The sequence below is a fragment of the Balaenoptera borealis genome (genome assembly GCF_965194805.1).
Source record: "Balaenoptera borealis genome assembly, chromosome: 9".
Lineage (NCBI taxonomy): Eukaryota > Metazoa > Chordata > Mammalia > Artiodactyla > Balaenopteridae > Balaenoptera > Balaenoptera borealis.
Window position 1 is genome coordinate 19,404,682 of NC_138873.1, and position 20,347 is coordinate 19,425,028.

The following is a 20,347-nucleotide window of genomic DNA, read 5'->3' on the forward strand; positions in this document are numbered from 1 at the left end:
ATAGTGAGTAAACTTATTGCTACATTGACCTCAACATCAGCTTCTTGTACATACTGACAAAGTAAAATCACCATCCCCAGTGGAAGCTATGACTGTCTCTGCATAATTTCTTGAAGGTACTGTAGTTCTCTGAGCCACCAAACTCACACATTTACCAACTTTATTGGTGGCAGTCAGCCAATGTCATGCTCACTTTACAATTATGCATTGTCACTGTGGCAAATCTCTAAAGAAGACTTATGAGAGTCTCTCAAGCCTCATTTTCACTGAAGAGAATGAGAACAAAGTACACAGCGAAATCCAGTTTTCTGTTTCACCACCCTTAGCCGCTTCTTAACCTCTCCAAAGCTTTAAAGAGATTTGATGGATGTGAACCAACAGGCAATGAAAACGAAAATTCTAGGTGATAGTTCCTCTATAACTCTTGGCTTTAAAAGACAACATCAGTCTGGTTTTCATTTCTGATGATCCATGAGCTATCAACGTTATATATCCTCACAATTGAGAAGACATGGCTCTCACTGATCGCTTAAAAAGAAAAGACATGTTCAATGCTTTTTGCCCTCAAGAGTCCTTGCTCTGCGTTTCTGGGTACCATATAGAAGGGCAAGAGGGCGTGGGCTTGGACAGGCTCCCTACCTGTGCCTTAGTTTTCTCTCATATAGCTAAAAAGAAGTATTATTTTTTGAGTATTGGAACAAGATAAGTTTTAATAATGGGAGTGTTTCTTATAAAGTTTCAACAATTTAAAAACAAATAAACAGGAAAACTGTTATCCAACAACCTGCTCCAATAAGGAAGATTAATTTTGAGGCTTTTCTTCAGAGGAGTTGGCCTCCTTTCTTCTTTCTCCCCTTTCTTCTCTCCCATTTTATTCACAGAGGGCCTTCCTATCCCACCCATCACCTCAAAGTTGCACAAATCTCATATCCAAGGCACTGAGTGGGATGCTGCTTTTAAACTAAGAATCGCCCCGGAAACTGCATATTATCATCTTGATATCCAGCACATGAGCTTTGCAACAAGTGTTTCTATGCAACATCTATTAGAATGGTAATGGTACCGTGTTCTTAGAACCATAAGAAAGGCTCTATGAAACAAAACATGAGATTGGGATTATTAAAGTGTTCCAACAACATTCATTTTCTAAGTTCTTGCTGAAATAGTTTTAAATACTATAAATAATAATAAATAAGATAATTTTGCCCCATGCATCATACAAGTGTACTAAATCTAGTGATAATATAAACCTTTCTTTACCTCTACATCAACAATTCATGCCAGTGGAATGGTGATAAATGCATTCCCTTCATTTTCTTTAATATCTCTGTCCCAGCATTTTAGGACTATCAGTGACTCCCAGCAGACATTGGCTGAACCAACACATATCCAAACACCGGTCTTAGTTAGCACTGGGGCTGAACAGCCAGTATCTTTCATTTTTTAAAACAATGTATTTCCACAGCTGCTATCTCAAGTGAGTTATTCATCTGGAGGTCTTTCAGACTGCCATCAGAAACAACACATAAAGAAGCCATTTCAGACACGGCACAGGAGAAGAATTTAGCAAGAAAAATCCTGTCTTTCATCTTCCATCACACTAGCAGATCTCAACCTGAATAATAATGAAGGTGCTTTATATGTGATGTTACACTAAACACTAGGAAACATTTCCAACCTGTGTAAAATTTTTGCTGACAATGCCTACTCCTTTCACAACAAACAGAACAAAAAAAAAAGGAAATCTTTTTCCTAATAATGTCCATTTGTTTATATTTTGTTGAATGTATCAACTAAACTAGCATCTGCTTTGTCGAAGGAATTAAAGCAAAACCCAGTGTCTCGTTTTAATATGGAACACCTTTGTCCACTGTCTGCATTTTCTCCCCCACTTGGCTTAGTAACTGCTCTTTTCTGGGCCGTCTTCATCAGCTGCCCTTCTCGTTCCTCTGATCAGCACAACAAACACTGAGTCACTCTGCCTTGCCTTGACCTCTTAGTCCAAGTCCTTCTGCCTATGTGAAGTAGACAATTAGCTCTGTGCCCAGACCAGTGCCTGGTATATGAAGGCATTCAGTAAATCCGTGTGGATGTAAAAAATGAGCCAGTTAATTTAGAAATAATTTTTGAAGGTGAGGTGATTTCTTCTGAATTTCCTGGTAAAAATTTAGGTGAAGCTAGATTTTTGCCTCTTCACTATTTAGATATGAAATTTATTCTCTAACTTTCGTAAGCAGAGGATAATTGGCTATTATTTTTATTCCTTCTGAAATTCAGCAGATACCTATTGATCTCTCTGATGCTCAATCCAGACGGCGTTTGTTCTACTGCACCCGTCTGCTCCTTGAAGTTGTCTTTGTGTTGTGGAAAATTTCTGTCTCCTCAGGGCTGAGGTAGAGCAGCAGTGATTGAGGAGATGGAAAAGGGAGGTAAGAAGGACAGTGCAGGAAGAGGAGCGGGTAAGTTTAGCCTCTGGAACAGAGCAGCAACGGACTAAAACCCACTTGGGTGGAAGTAAAATATCCTGTTGCCCTCTTCCATCTCCAGTACCCCCATGAGGGGCTACTATCCAAGTAAAATATGAAAGGAATAGATGTATTGTGTGTACCTGTCTGCACATGCCTTAGCAATGATGGTATGGATAATTCATATTTCTATTTAAATCACCATGCTCAGTGTCTTCAAGTCTATTTACTGGAAAATTGGGTGTCATTTCTGTATTTCTGTTTTAAATATGTATCACTCACTCCATACTGTGGCTTCAATCACAAAAGGCATAATAAATTTAATTGAAAGTGAGAAAGGTAAATTATGGGTCATTTTTAATCACAATGCCAAAAGAACAGCAATTGACAAGCATGACCAACTCAGGACAAGGCTGATAATACATGCATAGCAAAGGTTCCTTTTTGAAATTTGCAGTAAGTCTAATAATTCATGTGAGGGCTTGCACAGAAAAGGCTTCGCAAGCATGCCAAGTGTTGAGCAGCTACCACACTTCCTAGCAGAATACTGGGTTAGAGTTCTCAATAAGCCTTGAAATGCCCTTGTTTAAATTTTATCATCAAAACCTAGTAATCTTAAGAGTTTGTAGATAACCAGTAAGTATCTCTCACTCATAAATTTTAAAATGAGAGTATATGTAACTGTGTGTGTCATTGGTAGGTACAAACAAATAAAAATCTGCATGTTCTAACTAGTCCCTGATCCATGGGAAGGTTCCTGGTTTCCCACAAGGAATCTGTCAGCACCAGGCAAGGCCAATAAAGAATAGACGCCTGCATCCCTAGGAATAATATCTTAGCATCAGTCACATTCTTTCCCTGCGTTTACACCCCTACTTTCCCCATACCTTGTCCAGGTTCACTCTGTCTTATAGGAATGAAAAATCAGAATCTGACTATCCTACGGAAATGGCCTGGTGGACACCATTCTCACAACAGTGTATACATCATTAACACTGCATGCATCTCCCAGGCAGATGAGAAGGTGGGGGCTAAAATGCCTGGTCCACAGCCTTGTTCTCCAGAAGAGGTACCATTTCCTAATTTATACAGATACCATCTGCCAAGAAGCAGCTCATCTGTCAGTCTCTCCCACGAGCTCCAAAATTTTATACACAGCTAACCACCCAAAATCTCCGCTCCAATGTTGAAAGGCATTACATGACCTAAATTGAGCCTCTAATCCTGCCTCCAAACTTCATACTTCCAATTACTCATGCCCAAATACTTGGAATCATCCCTGAGCCTTCTTCCTCACATCCACATCCAAACTCTCAGGAAATCCTTGGACTGTACCTTTCAAACATACCCAGAATCCAGCAACTTTTTGCCACTTCCACTGCTACCACCCTGATCCAAGTCAACATCCTGTTTCACCTGGAATATTGCAATAGGCTTCTAATCAGATTCCTGGTATCCTCCTTTGCCTCCATAATGTATTCTCAATATAGTTGCCATATAGTTACCAGACTTTCTATGAAAATAAAACCCCAGAAGTTCTCAATTTCACCTGCATTAAGAAGTCAAGTCCCACTAATGGCTCACAAAGCCTCTCATGGGCTGTTCTCTGGTTCTTCTCTGACCTCACTCCCTTTTACTCTCCCCCTCACTCACTCTGTACCAGAAAAATGGCCTCCTTCCTGTTTCTCAAATACACCAGTCATGTTCCCTCCTCAGGGTCTTTGTACTGAACCCTAAACTCAAAACACAAATATCTGCATGACTGATTATTTCATTGTTATGGATTGAATTGTGTCCTTGGAAAAGATATGAAGTCCTAATCCCTCCTACCTGTGAATGTGGTCTTATTTGGAAATAAGGTCTTTGCAGATATAATCAAGTTAAAAAAACAGTCATTAAAGTGGGGTATAATCCAACATGACTGGTGTCCTTAACCTGCAGTTTTCAGAGGGAGCATGGCCCTACCAATACCAAGATTTAGAACTTCTAGCCTCCAGAACTGTAAGACAATAAATTTCTGTGGTTTTAAGCCACTATGTGTGGGGTATTTTGTTATAGCAGCCACAGGAAACTAATACACTCGTCTCTAATTTTTTTGTGTGGATATTACCTTCTCAGTGTAACCTATCTTGACCACTTTATTTAAGACCTAGCCCACTCTGGTTCTCCACATCATCATGACACTGCCCTATAGTTTCAAAGCACTTAGCTTTGAACATATTATATAATTTAGTTATTTATCATTTTTATTGTCTTTTCCCAGTAGGATAGCAGCTCTCTGAGGACAGATTATTTTGTTCACTGATGTGTTCCCAGGACCTAGCACAGTGCCTGGCACAGAGAAGGTAATCAATGAATATTTGCTAAATAAATGAGGAGAAATAGTTGTGCTTCCTTCATTTTAGAGTCTGACACTGGGCTTTTTCACAATGAAGTGTTCTATGGGATTGCTTTGTTAATCAAGGCAACAGTATATTATTTTTTCTGGAGTGTTTCAAGTATCTCCTTGTTATTTACAAAGGATTAACATCTAATATTTCTTCCATACAGAACACTATCAGGAACCAATCAAAGCACTGAGATATATGGAATCCAATTTGAGGAAATATGATCATGCAGTTTTATAATATATGAACTCTGGAAAAATAGATCCTTATTTAAATGATAAAATGGAAACTTATGTAGAGGAGACATAGGAAGAAAAGCAAATTATAGTTTCTATAAATTAAAATGCTCTTACTTGGCAGCATAACTTTTTCCCCTAAGCTGCCACAGCCTGTGATTATGTATAATTTTGGCAGGTATTTTGGATTTCTCTATTTGTCACAGAACCAAGGTTTAATGTCATTAAACTGTTACGTGAAAGTAAATAGGCATTTTCTGTGGAATATTTGCTAGATTTATTACTCTGAACTATTCAATAAAACATTGTTGCTACTAATAAAAGAGAGAAGCCCAAGTAATTACAGCGAAAAGCAAAAGGAGCCAAAGCTAATTAAGAATAAGTCTCGTTGGGCAATATTGCTCTGAACCCAACATCTAAAAACAAACAACAATTGACTAATGAAGAAACCTGCCAGGAAATGGCTAAGTGTACTCAGGCCAAAGGTGAGCACAGCCATAGGCACAGGAGAAATGGTCACGAAATATCCCACGACTGACTGGTTCATTAATTAAAAGACGTCCAGATCTCTGGGTGGAGCTTAATCCAGGCAGACTAGTGGCCCTGAATTCAAGGGAATCCTGATAACCCTGCACGTTCTCAGGCATGGGAGATGCCTGAGGGCTGAGAGGTAAGTGAGCACAGTGGCCACACATTGGGGGCCCCATTACTCACTTCTTATACTCCACCAAGGATAAATCAGGTAACTAGAAAGGTACCAAACAAAAACTCAGAAATGGGGCACCCCTCGCCTTTAGAAAGTAAAGGTTGTGGGATCTTGTTACTCCCACTACAACCCCACTCTAGAGAAGATAAGAAGGGACACGAGATGATCTGGGCACGACACCTCTCACCCAGCCCATCTTCAGCATATATGCTCTTTCAAGATAATGACCTCCTAGGTAAAGCAGAATTTTCATCTTTTTATCCCAGCACCTCTTTCAAACTTCAAAGGATAGCTGCTCCCAAAATCTAGTATTCCTGTAATGATGAAACATCCATACAATCCTTAATCTTGGTGATTTTTACAGAATTTAATTCATAGATTACATTAGTCATCAACTTTTCAAGACTAAATAATATCAATATTTCTACTCATTCTGTACATGTCTCTATATACACTTGATTGTCTTCACGACTGGTTATTTTTGCGATCCACGTGTGTTTAATATTTTCTCAAAATTCAGTGCTAGAATTTTATCTTTCCAGGTGCATATACACAGGGTTTTGCTCAGTTGTAACTACTTTTCCCAGTGCCTTTCTAGATGATGTTTAATATTCTTATGGCCATTTAAAATTATTATTGATGATACTTGTAAGGCTTTTCAGGTGCTTTTCTCCCCACCATTTCTAGTTTTGTAGGAAACAACCTACAATGACTCCTAGATTTCCTTTTTAGCTCACATTTGATAGTTTATAGCCTATAATTTTATAAAAATTTATCACATCTTATTATCCTTTATAGTGTATTTATATTGGCTGTACCCTTTAATTCTGTTATATAAATAAGCCAAGTATTAGCCCCAAATACAAATGAAAAGTAAAGTTTAACAACTTGCCCATCACATAGCTAATAAGTGGTGGAGCCTTTGACCCTTATCCTAGTTCCACATTTTACTACAGCACATCGTATTCAAAAGTGCAAGCCTCTCCTTTTAAGAAAGAATATTTTAAAATGTTACCATCTAAACCTCTATAACATTCTAACCCACACTAAAAATGTTTTGACTTCTTAAGCTTTGGTGCAAGCTACCCACTTCTAGCCACCAAAGTCAACAAACTTAACATAGGGTTTGGCACGTAATCAGTTAATCTTCTCCCTTACAGATCCATCAATTTCTCCTCAGTCCCTCCAGTCACAGTAATAAATATCCCTAGTCCTAATAAGCACACTTGAGATATGTAAGTATAATTATTGATAATATGTAATTGCATTTACTCTATAGCTATTTTACTAACCTATAATATTAATCTCAATGAGGGACAGAGTATTAGGTGCGAGAGTTACAGGAGTATTACCTAAGAGAGCAAGCATTTGGACCTGCATATTCAGGTGGCCACTGAGACACCTTCATTGCACATCTTCATTATGCACATCTTCATTGTACATCGCCACCAGACTGCAAGTTGCTTGACAGCAGGTAACATTCCTTATTCATCTTTGTATGCCAGGTACCTAGCATATGACCCAGCATATCATAAAAACTGAATGAATGCTCACTGGTGAATATATCAAGTGTGTTCAGAAATTTATAAAGAGTTTTTGCTTTTGTCATCAATTCCTCCTTTGATCCCTTAACATTGTCTTTTGCTTTAGAATTAATTTTCTTTCATCTACAAGATTTTTTCCTTTCTCTATCTGGCACAAATTAGTGACTCCCATATTTCAACACGGATTATGTATGATATGTATCTGATAGCTATATATGCTGTCTGACCTCAGAATTAGTATCAACTCAATTTTTTTTCAGGATCAAAAAAAAAAATCCAGTCTAAGTTCTATTTATTCATTTGCTTTGATTTTGATTTAGACCCTTGCTTAAAATTTTTAAAAGTAAAAATGAATACTATCCATTGGTTCTGCCTTTTCACATCAATCACTAGATGTTTTATGAGCATTTGGTATGGTCCTGGCACTGTGCAGGATATTATAGAATAATGCACAAGAGGAGAAAGGGATATCACAACATTGCTGTGCAGATTTTATCCTGATGTTTTGCAGAAAATATCAGGATATGTCACTGTTCAGACTCCTGAATAGGGGAGGCTGGGAAGGGAATTTAGGAGAGGAGGAAAGTAAAAGAAAAGAAATATCTCCTAATGAACAGCAGGGCTCAGAATATACTCTTGTCCAGTGGGACTATGCAACGTGTGCAGATAATCAACCAAGAGCCACACTACCCCTCCCTCACATATATCAGAGTCACATTCTATGTTGAACAAAAGGTAGAATGATTTTGAAAAGGTTGAGAAAGATTGGTTTAATGTACGTCATCATTTCCTCTTCATTAAATACTAGTGTCATGGATGTTGCATTGTACTGCCAAGATCCTGTCTTTAGCAATGACGGATTTATTCCTCAGCTACTGAGCCAGCTCTCAGCTGTCAACCTTTTTCCAGAATTGCCTCCACTGAAAGATTTCCCTTACCCAAGGTCAATGTCAAGGGCAGCCTGCAACCAATGATAATGCAGAAGTATGAATGCCGAGGCCCTCCGCCTAAATGAACACACCTCCGATGGGTACAATATCCCACCTGCAGAGTTCCCTGTCCCATGTTGACCAAGGCTTTGATGTTACTGCACCACATCCCTCTACCCAATCCTGTTTCCTTCCTTCACTTTCCCTCATAGATGTGGATCTCTAAAGCATTCCTAATAAGCTTTCCTGCAGGCTAATCTCTGTCTCAAAGTCTGCTTCCTTGGGACCTGACATGAGAGAACAGAAAAAAAACAGATCTTAATAATGCTTCATTCCTCTTAAAGAGACCACACTACCTTTTCCAAAAAGTCTTGCTTTTTAAGCCCAAATGATTTTAGAAAAAAAATGATTAAAGAGCAAAACTCCAGAATGCCTAAGAGAATGAAGATCTGCGGCAATATTAAGCATGAAGTCATGTGGCATCCATAATTTTGTATGACAGGAGATCCATTTCTAGGTAGACTTCTATTTGAAATTTCTTCTTCCAGAAAATAAACAGAGTAAAAATCCCTTCCTTCTGCCACAGAGTAAAACATGGGGACAGTGGGTAACAGTCCAGGGCAGTGTTAAAGCACTACAGCGAAGAGAAGAACTAAGATGGAAGTTATCCAACAGAAGTATATTAGAAGTAATTCCCTTTAAAAACAATAGAGAAAGACTCTGTACTTAAAGTGACCTTTGAATAATAATCACATGGACAGAGCCCAAGAATTTCCCATCAATGTTATGATAACCTGGATGCAAAAAGCAGACCAGGGTGAGCAAGAACAGCATGAACAAAGAGAATGACTCCCAAATTTGGAAGAAAAATCCAGAAACACCAAAAGCAAAGTGATTCCTCCAGCCCCATAAAGCTAAATATTTCAATAGTTCCTTAGTGAATTAAGTTAGACGTTTATATCAAACCTTGCCTTATAGTACTTATAATTGCTGCATATAATTACGCTTTGCTTAAATGTTGATAGTTTTCATTATGTGGTACAAGTTTAGCCATTTTCAACTAATATTTATGTTATAAGGTCTCAGGCTAATATCCTTCCTGATAATCATTTACAGAGGTATTTGAACCAAATGGATTCGTGGATGACTAATAAGGTCAGGATTCTGCTGCCAAGCATTGACAAATAGGTTTAGCAGCATTTCTTATGGGATGGATGTCAGAACAAAGTTTAAGTCTGGTTTGGTACCTCTTACTCTTACATCTTAAAAGTATTTTAACATAGATTCTAGTAATTTACCTGGTATGATAGCAAAACTTGCTACTGCTCTATAAATCTCATATCCCCTGGGGAACCCTCCTTTTTCTGCAGTTGCCAGACTAGAAATCAGGCACCTAAACCACATGGGAGACAGAGAGGGCGTGATTCCAAAGGAAATGCAAAAATGCTTTGGATGCCAGACAAGATTAAAATCTTGGCACTTCTACTTACAAGTTAGTGACCTTCACCATATCTTTTAACCTCTATGAGTCTCACTTTTTCCCTAAATAAATCTTACATAAAATACATACCACAAGATTTCTATAAGTGTTCATTGAAATCACGTGTATTAAGTGGCTCAAAATGTGCCCATTCTCTCCCTTATGTATTCTCTCACTTATATTTTTATGCTTTAAGCTTTATGAGAGCTTTCTAGGATATTTTAACTGACCTTAAAAATTGGTCCAGGTGACAATTAAGGAATAAACTCGTTAAAGAAAAAAATAACTGTAAGAGCACTGGAGGAAAGATGGAGAAGTGTTTTGAGGGCCTTCTCTGAGATTATAAGCTCCTCAAGGGTAGTGATCAGGTCCTATTTATTTTGGTTTCCCTGAGGCCAAACACAGACAAGGGATCATAGCAAATAAACACTTTTATTAGGTTTGGGGGGGTGTTTATTATGACAGAAAAACATAGCAGATAAAGATGAGCTTTGGAGATTATGGTTCAAATTCCAGCTCCCCTACTTTATAGCTGCATGACCTTGGGCAAACTATATAAACTCTCTAGTCCTCAGTTTCTTCCTCCCTAGTAGGGTTGTTATAAAGAGAAAATGAGCTTATATATTTAAAGCACCTTGCATAGCATTCAGCATATAGTAAACAATGGTGGGAGGGGAAGTAATGGTCGTGATGGTGATGATAATACCAAAAAAAGCATACTAAACCTCAATGTAGATTGCTTCATTGGCTTCCCAGGAGTTTCCATACTTTCATAAAACAACATTAAAAACCTTTCATCAATCTCTGTCTATCCTAGAAGGTTGATTGCTGTGATAATAGTCCCCATGAATCATGCTCCTCTGTGTCCATGCTTCTTTGCAATATGACTTGCTGTTCCTCCCATCAAGAGATGGAATCTATTTTCCCACCTCTTAAGTCTGGGATGGCCTTGTGACTTGCTCTGACCAATCAAATTAAGAAGTGATGCTGTGCAACCTCTGAGACTAGCACTTAAGAGGTCTTTTGCAGCTTCTACTTTTGCCATTATGCCTGTCAGAGTGTAAATTGGAACAAACTCTGGAAAACTATTTGACCTCCAGCCTTCTGGAGGATGAGAGGCCATGTGGAGGAGAGTGGAGGCATCCAGCTGACTGCCAGCATGCCAGGCACTTGAGGAAGGCCAGCTTGGAACTTTCAGCCCCAGTCAAGCCATCAGATGACTGTAGACTCATGAGTGACCCTAGGCAAGACCAGAAGATTTACCTTGTTGTTTTAAGAAGCCATTAAGTTTTAGGGGTGGTTGGTTATACAGCAATAGATACCACTTACAACAGGAGAACATCAAATACCTACAAATTAAGTCTATTTAAAGATGTGCTAAACCTTCACACAGAAAATTTCAATTATTACTGAGAGAAATTAAAGGCCTCCCGAATAAATGGAAGGCTATACCATGTTTATGAATCAAAAACTCAACAGTGTAAAGTCATTTTTCCCCCAAATGAACTATAGATTGAATGCAATCTCATTCAAAATTTCAGACAATATATTATTGGAAATTGACAGGCTGATTACAGTCTTGAACACAGGTCAGGAAACTATAGCCCTCAGGTCATATCTGGCTCCCTGCCTGTTTTTGTAAATAAACTTTTTTGGAACATAGCCATCCCATTTGTTTACCTATTGTCTATGGCTAGTTTGCACTGCGACACAGAATAGTTGCAACAGAAAATCTATGATTTGCAAATATTTACTGTCTGCCCTTGACAGAAAACGTCTTCCAAATCTTGTCCAAAAAGAGCAACAACAAGGTCTAAACAACAGAGTTAGACCTACATCCAGTAAGATCTATTAAAAATCTCAGAAGAGTGTAGTGCTGGCATAAAAATAGACAAATAGACTGATAGAACATAACAGACCCACACATATATAATCATATAATTTACAGCAAAGGCACTATGGCAATGCAGTGGGAAAAGAATGTTCAATAAATTGTGTCGAATCAATTAAAATATTTGTATGGAAGAAAAAAAAACCTTTCATCATATGAAAATGTTGAGTCCACATTTTAAATTCAATTTGGAATCCCAGTTTCTATTTAAACACAGCTAAGGGTAGAAAGAAATTTAGTTAACTCATGGACTTTATCAAGGTAATTCTATAGATTGGACACTGATTACAAGGAAGCCCAGTGAATGAGACTGGAAACTGGCCCTCAGGGAATCTGAATAATTTTTGTTAAAAATTATAAAGGGAACAGGAAATGTTTTAATATATTAGAATCTTATCTGTATATTTAAAAAACATTCTCATATTCCTAATAGGAATCTAGAATCACTCAGTAATAAAAATATTTTTAATATTTAACATGCAAAAGTTATTTTAGAAGATTTTTTTTAAAACCTCAGCATTAATGTAATATAATATGAGGATTGCTGTTCAGAAGCTTACAATCTGGCAAAGGAGATTTAATTAAATGTCCAAAAATAACCAGTAAGTTAAGATACAAGTGTCCTAAGAGATGTATAAGATCAAGGGTTCCCAAACATAAAAAGTGATAATATTCACCAGGAAAGTTTGAAAAACAATATAATTTGGGACTCCACTTCTGGATATTCTCCTTCAGTAGGTCTATAAAGAAGTCTGATAATCTCTGTATTTCAGAATTCCACATGTCATTTTGATGTTTGGGACCCCACTGATATAGAAAGATGAGTTCAATAGTTCAAAAACTGTTAGGAATTTAGAAGCCTCCTAAGAAACATATAGGTCAAGAAGCAGAGAAATTCCAAACAGCCAACCTGAAACAAAAATTTAATAATAAAATTTTAAAAGAAAGCATAGCCTAGATTTTCAAACTACATTTTTAAAAAACATATAATTATCAGCTGATGTTCAAGGATTGTTGGGTTAAATAAGTAACATTTACTTCTTTAATAAGGAGATGCTATTGGGTAAAATCATATTTTGTGCAGGTAAGTAATTATAACTTCAAAGTAGAATCTCAAGAATTCAAGCCAATTATTTGCCTTTACTACTTCACAATACTTTCTGATTCATGACACAGATTTTCCTCTATTGATATACTCTCAACTGGGTAGGCTATACCATGGGTTCACAGCAATTACGTTTTTCAAGACAGATCATTTGCAACTATCTGATTATCCACTTTTCAGATTGGCTGTGGCATGAATTTTAACTCCAAATAGACTTTCTTCACAACATGCCACATTGGGTCTTCTCTCCCTACCTTGGAAACAGATTTTAATTTTAACCTCAGGAGGAGGAGGAAAAAAAAAAAAAAAAACCATAGAAAAATTGAATGCACTGACATCATTTATCACGTCACGGAGTCTAAAAAGAGTTATTTGGAGATTCAAAGGTATTATGACTTGACCCCTCCTTTTTTTGTTTTTGTGAGAAATTTAAAATTAGTGGATCAAGGAGGTCAGACAGGTATTCTACAGTAAGAATCAGGAAAAACATCACGTTTTAGTAAAAAATGATTCAACTGTTGTCATATGTTTGAATATTTTCTGAAAATAGAGAAAGCATGGATAGAACATTGGTACAGAATTGCAGAGTTTAGTGTTAAATCTTATATTGTTTAATCTATTTATTAATTTAAGTATTTTAAATTAGATTGAAGTAGTCTATAAAAACAAACACAATGAATTTAGATGAAAACCATGTAACAACTCTAATGTTCAATTTGACGCTACAGAAAAATATATAGCACAATTAGAATTAATACAATTATTTCTAATATTAATTACACCTTCAATACAGAAAAACACATACACACACACTTATGCACACACGTACATCATTCCAGGAACTCTTACAGATTCCTAGCGAAGACTTGCCAATTCTGAACTATTTGCAGATTATCCATTATGAGAATTATCTGCTTTGAATTTTATATCCTGGGTTGTTTTTTTCTTTTTGGTTATGAACCAGCATGCTAATCTAGGCAATTGGTATGTTCTCAGAGAATCCAAGCTAATTTGCATATAAGTTTAGGTGAAATTGTAATTATGCAAATATGAAACAGGGAAAAGTTGTAATGCATATGAATTCAAAATAATGCATAAATGATTTCTGGATTGCTTTATATTTCTGTTCGTTGCACCTCTTAATTGGCATAGATAATAGGTTGACTATACTTGAGTATGCAATTTATTTAAATGTCATTTACTCCTATCCTTTTAATACAGGCTTTGCAGTGATTCCAGTGTAGCATGTGTGACTGTCCTTGACCTAAGTATGCAACATAAGAAATACATAAGGGTCCATACTGTTGATACATGGTATGATGTATCATTTAGCCTGTGCTAAAATAAAAGTCTAAAACATAGCCCTGAAAAATCATCTGGCTTCATCATGTATGTGGAACTGCATAAGTAAAATATGAGGTAGGAAACAAAACAAAAAACAATGATTTTTTTTTTTTCTAAGTAGAAACTGAGTACAGAGGTTACATAGATCTGGAAATAAAAGTAACAGAAAGCTCCCTTCCCAAATCCCCATGGAAAGTCCAAGAAAATGTCCGAATTGAAGGAGAAAAATGTTCTCAGTAAGTTTGGAAACCGGTTAGCACAAATAAAATGAACTTCTAGAATCTAGTCAACATTTCTACAAACTCTCAGATTGATAGGACTGAATTAGGAAACAGCATAAGTAGCAATCCAAGCTCTGCTCATCCACTTTAAGGAACTTTCCCTTCCATTTGAATTCTGACCACTCCTTTCATAGCTAGGAGGAGAAACTAGCATTTGTTGAATGCCTGCTCTGTTGACACTTCATAGTAGAAGTATGCCCAGTGCTCTGAAGGCAGCCTGTCCTCCAATCCTAGGTCTGCACATGGAGGTTGCTGGCAGAGGAGCAGACAATGGCAGCTCTAAGGAAAGTCCTGCCTATTGGTTGCCTTGACCTATCAGACCTGGTCAGACTTAGCCTCACTCAAAGATGGACAACGGGAAAAATAGGCAGCATGGGCCCATGAAAGAAAATTTGCAGTGCAGGAAGAAAAGAACAATTCTCTAAAGGCACAACAGGGGGTAGGGAGCCTCAAAAATAGTTTTTTGAGTAAATGTAAAGTGGTTTTAGAAAATATCTACTTGATGTTTAAAAATGAGGTTTTTAAAAAGATATCATTCCTATTAAACAAGAATTGACTGAGGTAAAGGAAAAGGATAAGAAGAGATTATAGCTAAATAAAACACAGAGTAACAGATGAAAAAAAATCACACTGAAAACAAATATCATATATTAACGCATATATGTGGAGTCTAGAAAAATGGTACAGGTGAACCTATTTGCAGGGCGGGAATAGAGATGTAGATGTAGAGAACGGACATGTGGACACGGTGGGGAAGGGGAGGGTGGGACAAACTGGGAGATTAAGATTGACATATATACACTACCATGCATAAAATAGATAGCAGGAAAATGTTATAAAGCACAGGAAGCTCAGCTCAGTGCTCTGTGATGACCTAGATGGATGGGAAGGGGAGGGTGGGAGGGAGGTCCAAGAGGGAGGGGATATACATATGCATATAGCTGATTCACTTCATTGTACAGCAGAGACTAACACAACACTGTAAAGCAATTATACTCCAATAAAAAAAGAAAAAAGAAAAAGAAAACAATCAAATTGGAATAAAAACACCAAAACAGGCATGGTAGAAAACTAAACTGATAATACAGTGAACAAACCTAAATATAGAACAAAAATAAATTTTAAGTGATGAAAAATAAAAGACAAAAGTTAAAAGATATTTGCAAAACAAGACACAGACTAGCAATGCCTGCCAGCAAAGAAGACAACGGGGTAGCAGAAATTATCACAAACAATGAGAGAACAAAAACCAGAACTAGTGGGAGACTTGGAAACTGAGAGGATTTACAAAATGGGATGGGGGAACTTTGACAATCTAGATACATACGGGTAAGTTTTATCGTTGCCACAAAGGTCAAGAACACTACAAATATCCAGGCTGAAAAAACAAACAAACAAAACTCACCTTCAAAAGAAATCAAATTGGGATTTCCACAGATTTTTCTCCTGTAACTGTGTCTACCAAAGGACAATGAAGCAACATTCAAAGGTTTGGGCGACTCTCTGATACGTGACATCTCAGAAACTGTAGTATCAAAATAACTTTTTTGCAAAATTCTCTCAATGATGTACACTATGAGATGAAGTAAGAACCACATCATGAGGAAATGGATGATAGAATATGACTGAGGTAAGTTTTAAAATATTTTAAAGGTATAATGATAAGTTAAATTAGAAAAAGATTGAGACTGGTGAGTATAAATAATTTTTGTAACTAAAGAAAAATCAAATGAAGTTAATCTTAAAATCTAATAATCTATTTATTCTTTTTATAAAAATATGGAATTATATAGATATACACATAATGAATATAGTTAGTATTCACTGCATAAAATACTATATAAACATTAATATAGTTTATCAATAATAGGAAGTCAATGATAAAACACTACTTAGAGCTTTCTCTTTTCCATGTTTATTAATATGTTCATCATAACACTGTGTAGTTATGGGCTGGAGCTGCTCATACTGGCTCATGAGATCCATTTGGGCATCTCTTCCCAACTCCAAGTTCAGTGACATAAACTCATTAGCTTGACATCAAATATAGTGGGGGAATGTACACTATGGAAATCAGCAAATGCTGCAAATCAGGGCTTTTTGAGAAGTTTTCTAGAGAGCAGCACACTACTGGATGTGTTTGAGGAAAAACAAAAACAAAACAGACCAGAAATATCCTGAATGCTTAAAATTAAGGGAATTTTAGTATCAATCATCCAGTTCTCAAATATCATGGCACCATTTTAAATTGCAGATATTGAGACTAGGTAGAAATTTAGAAAACTGTTTATTATGTAAGATTACGTGAAAAGAAGATAGTAATGTTTTCTCTGAATAATTGCATATATGACATTACAATCACCCAAGGTCCTCAATTCTAACACTAATGTAGAAAAACTGAAAGAAGTCCAGAGAGAAGGGAAAAAAGTGGAGATTGGACACAACTCTTTTTAAATAATAAATCCAATGGAATATTTTTAAAGTCCTTCAAGGAACAGACAAAATCTTTTTTCTCTGAGATTCCAAGTTTGATTCCATATATCCAGTGACAAATTAATTAAACAGTTGAGATATGAGAGATGGTTTTAAATGGTGGGAAGCAGGAATGATAGGAGAGAATTTGAGGCCAATTCCAAATGCCAAAGAATTACAGCTGCAGCATGCAATATACAAGCTGCTTTATTCAATTTGTACTTCTGTTCCTCATGTTGGAATGAGGTAAGTGGTTGATTAGCATGTTATCTCACTGACATACAGCGCTTTATGTTTTGCAAAGCACTTTCACATCTAATTGCTTCCCTTGTGATCTTCACAGCTCTATGAGATAGGGATTTTTTTAAACAGCATTTTTATAGATGAAAAATAGAAATTCAGAAAGGTATGCAACTTTCAAGGTCATGCAGCTAGATATCAGCAAAGACAGAGGTGCTTAAGTGTCGTGCCTAAGTTGTTCCACTACACTGGGGATGGTTCCCAATTTACCACATAAGATGTTGTGTGGATACATTTATTATATAATATTTAAACCACCTAAAGTTTCACACTCAAAAGTGACTACAAAGGCAATGTACTAGTCTTATTTTTGGCCCCAAGGAATTATGTGATAGAATAAAAAAAATTATGTGACAGAATGAAAAGAGGGGGAAAACTTGTCATTTTATGTTATTGTGTATCTACCCTTAGGGCTTGGATCTGTGTATTAAAAGATACCGGTTACAGTGATGTTTCTACTGAATTCCTGAACTATGATCCAGTTATGACAAAAAGGAGAGTATCTACTAGCATAGCACAAGCAACTCTTGCCTTACTAAGAGAAACAGACAAGTATATGTGACAAGGACACTGTGTTTTCAAGAACTGCATCTGTTCGCAGTTCTGGTGAGAACTTATTAGTATGTTTACTACAGCAGGAGATAGCCAAGTTCTGCAGCTCTGCTAACAATGTGCTTAAACTCAGAGACAAGTTGACAGTATTTTCTCTGGTCAGTTTCAACAAATGTTCATAACCAACTCTCAGAGAGGCCAATAGTAGGCAGATTTCAAATATTTGGGGAAATCACATAAGTCACAGCGAAAATAAGAATGGTGATGAATGTGAAGATCAGTTCTTGCGCCTTATAAAATCATAGATGTTGTGAAACTTGAAAAGATACTAAATAACATATTGTTTGGCCCAAGTTCCATAATTTTAAAAATGAGAGTGACTTGTCCAGGACCCCACATTTAGTTCTTACTTAGAACTCAGAGAATCCAGGCCCAAGGGCGGTGCTGGTCGGACAACAGCTGCTCATCTAAAGCAGTGGCCATAGACAGGCTGCCAGGACATACTTAGGCTTTGCTTGGTCTACATGATGTTTTAAAAAATTAATTAGCTGCTGAAATTTAAAGACAGAGATACTTCACATAGAAATTCCAATTTATAGCTTTTCTTGAAATAAGAGATCTGGCAACAGCCAGCCCACATTCTCCTTCAGCTGCAGTTGGCTGGAGATGACGTAACTCCCGCTCTCCTACCCCCTCAGGTTCCCACATACTGAGCCTCACCCTTTATCCCCACCCCCTTGTCCTCTGTCGACATTAGAGTTTGTGGTCCCTGCTTCTATGCAGTTGGTTTTTTTAAAACAAATTTAAAAACGAACTAATTTTATAGAAAGATACAATATCCCAGACAATATCAACTTTTCCATTATGTCACAGAGACAAGAAATAGGATTTCTAATCTGACAGTGGTTACACACACGCAAGCAGGTTTAGGGAGAAAAGGGGAAAAATTACAACAGTACATTATTTGAAAGCATTCTTTGTATGGTATTGAGTGAGACTGAATTTATATAAACAGTAGATATGTTAATAACTAATGAATCAGTTGGAAGGTTTTTCTCACTGATTAGTCTCTAACTGCTTCCCTTCAAATTAATTTAGTGACTGACTAAAGTCAATTGTTTTGCCTTTTTATTTAATGAGCTTGTATATAAATAAAAATCATTAAAATTCACTAAATAGAGGAAACAGACATTTCTTTTAGCACTGGCAATCCTGTTTCCATTTCTCCAAGTTATTTCATACAGTTGTGTTCCCATTTTTTGTTGGCAATCATTTTTATTTCATTTTATTTACAAATGCAAAACAAAAGATTATGCATCTTTACAGCTACCGAGGGAAATCATTTATTGCTCTACATGCTGCCTACATGCGCTCAAAAAATAAGCACACCTACCCATGAACACAAACACACACCACTTCATCATAGTCATATTAGATTTGTACTTAGAGTTTCAATCCAAAATTTGGTGTTTACAAAAGAAGAAATAAGCAAGTTAATATGTTAGGAACTGGAAACCATAATTTTGGAGTAACTTCAATTTTGAATGGAATGAGTTCCCTTTCTCAGGAAAAATTATTCTAAAAAATAAAAAATGAAAACAGAAACGTGCTTTCTGAAAAATTTTAAAAATCGTGTTCTCAGTCCTTTCTAATGTATTTAAAATATTAAAATCTATAATTCTTATCTCAATATCAATGCTAGAGTCTTGACACAAACTTCCTTATGTGCCAACTACACGCAAGGTATTATGCTAGAACCAAGAAATTAATTTGAACATCGCTAATCCTATCTATTAAATCTTAATTTCTTCAAAATAGTTGGCATAATTGTGCAAACAGTTATTCATATAAACATTCGTTTAACGTGTTGTGTTTTTTTTAAGTTTTTTCTTTTTCTTCTTTTTTTTGGCCACAATGCGTGGCATGTGGGATCTTAGTTCCTTGACCAGGGTTTGAACCCGAGCACCCTGCATTGGGAGCACGGAGTCTTAACCATTGGACCGCCAGGGAAGTCCCTTAACATGTTTTTAATTATAGTTGATGTGTGCCAGGCACTGTACTGGTCTCCAGAAATACAGCATAAACAAGACAGGTAGGTCCCTGTTTGTATTGGAAGCTTAGCCCAAGACAAGTCTGTTCCTCCTCATTCCTATCTCTTCATTTAGCCAGGGCTCAGCTCTCCCCATTCACCCACACACCACAATCACCCCTGCCTGTCACTTGCCTTCCACACCTACCCATACATCTTCCCTGCCACAGAAGACAAGGGAGAGGACTGTTGGTGACACTCATAGTGACCCAGACATCCCTCTCCTACAACTGCCAAGCCCCAGTAAGCCTCTAGGGAAAAATAAATAAATATCCACTGTTCTGGAAGTTGAATCCTTGTCCTGCTATTGCTATGAAACATTTCTGGTAGACCATTAAAAAGCAAATATAAAAACATATATTGCACCCCAGTGTACACTGAATTTCCCAACGCCTCTTTAAGTCTAATGACAATCTCTACAGTCTTTCTCTTCTGTTCTTCTTTCCCATAAATGTGAGAAATGAATTTTTATGTCTCCTGAAATAAAACATGTCAGGCCCAGCCTTCTGTGGAGATCATATAGGGAACTGCTATGGATAGGATATTTTAAAATATAAGGCATAGAA

The 20,347-nt window shown here is 36.8% G+C and overlaps 1 protein-coding gene across 4 annotated transcripts in view; it reads right to left on the reverse strand.

Annotated features, from left to right (window-relative positions):
• The window catches only part of GRM1 (glutamate metabotropic receptor 1), a 411,742-nt gene that overhangs the window by 327,202 nt on the left and 64,193 nt on the right, over positions 1–20,347 (reverse strand). The window lies entirely within an intron of this gene.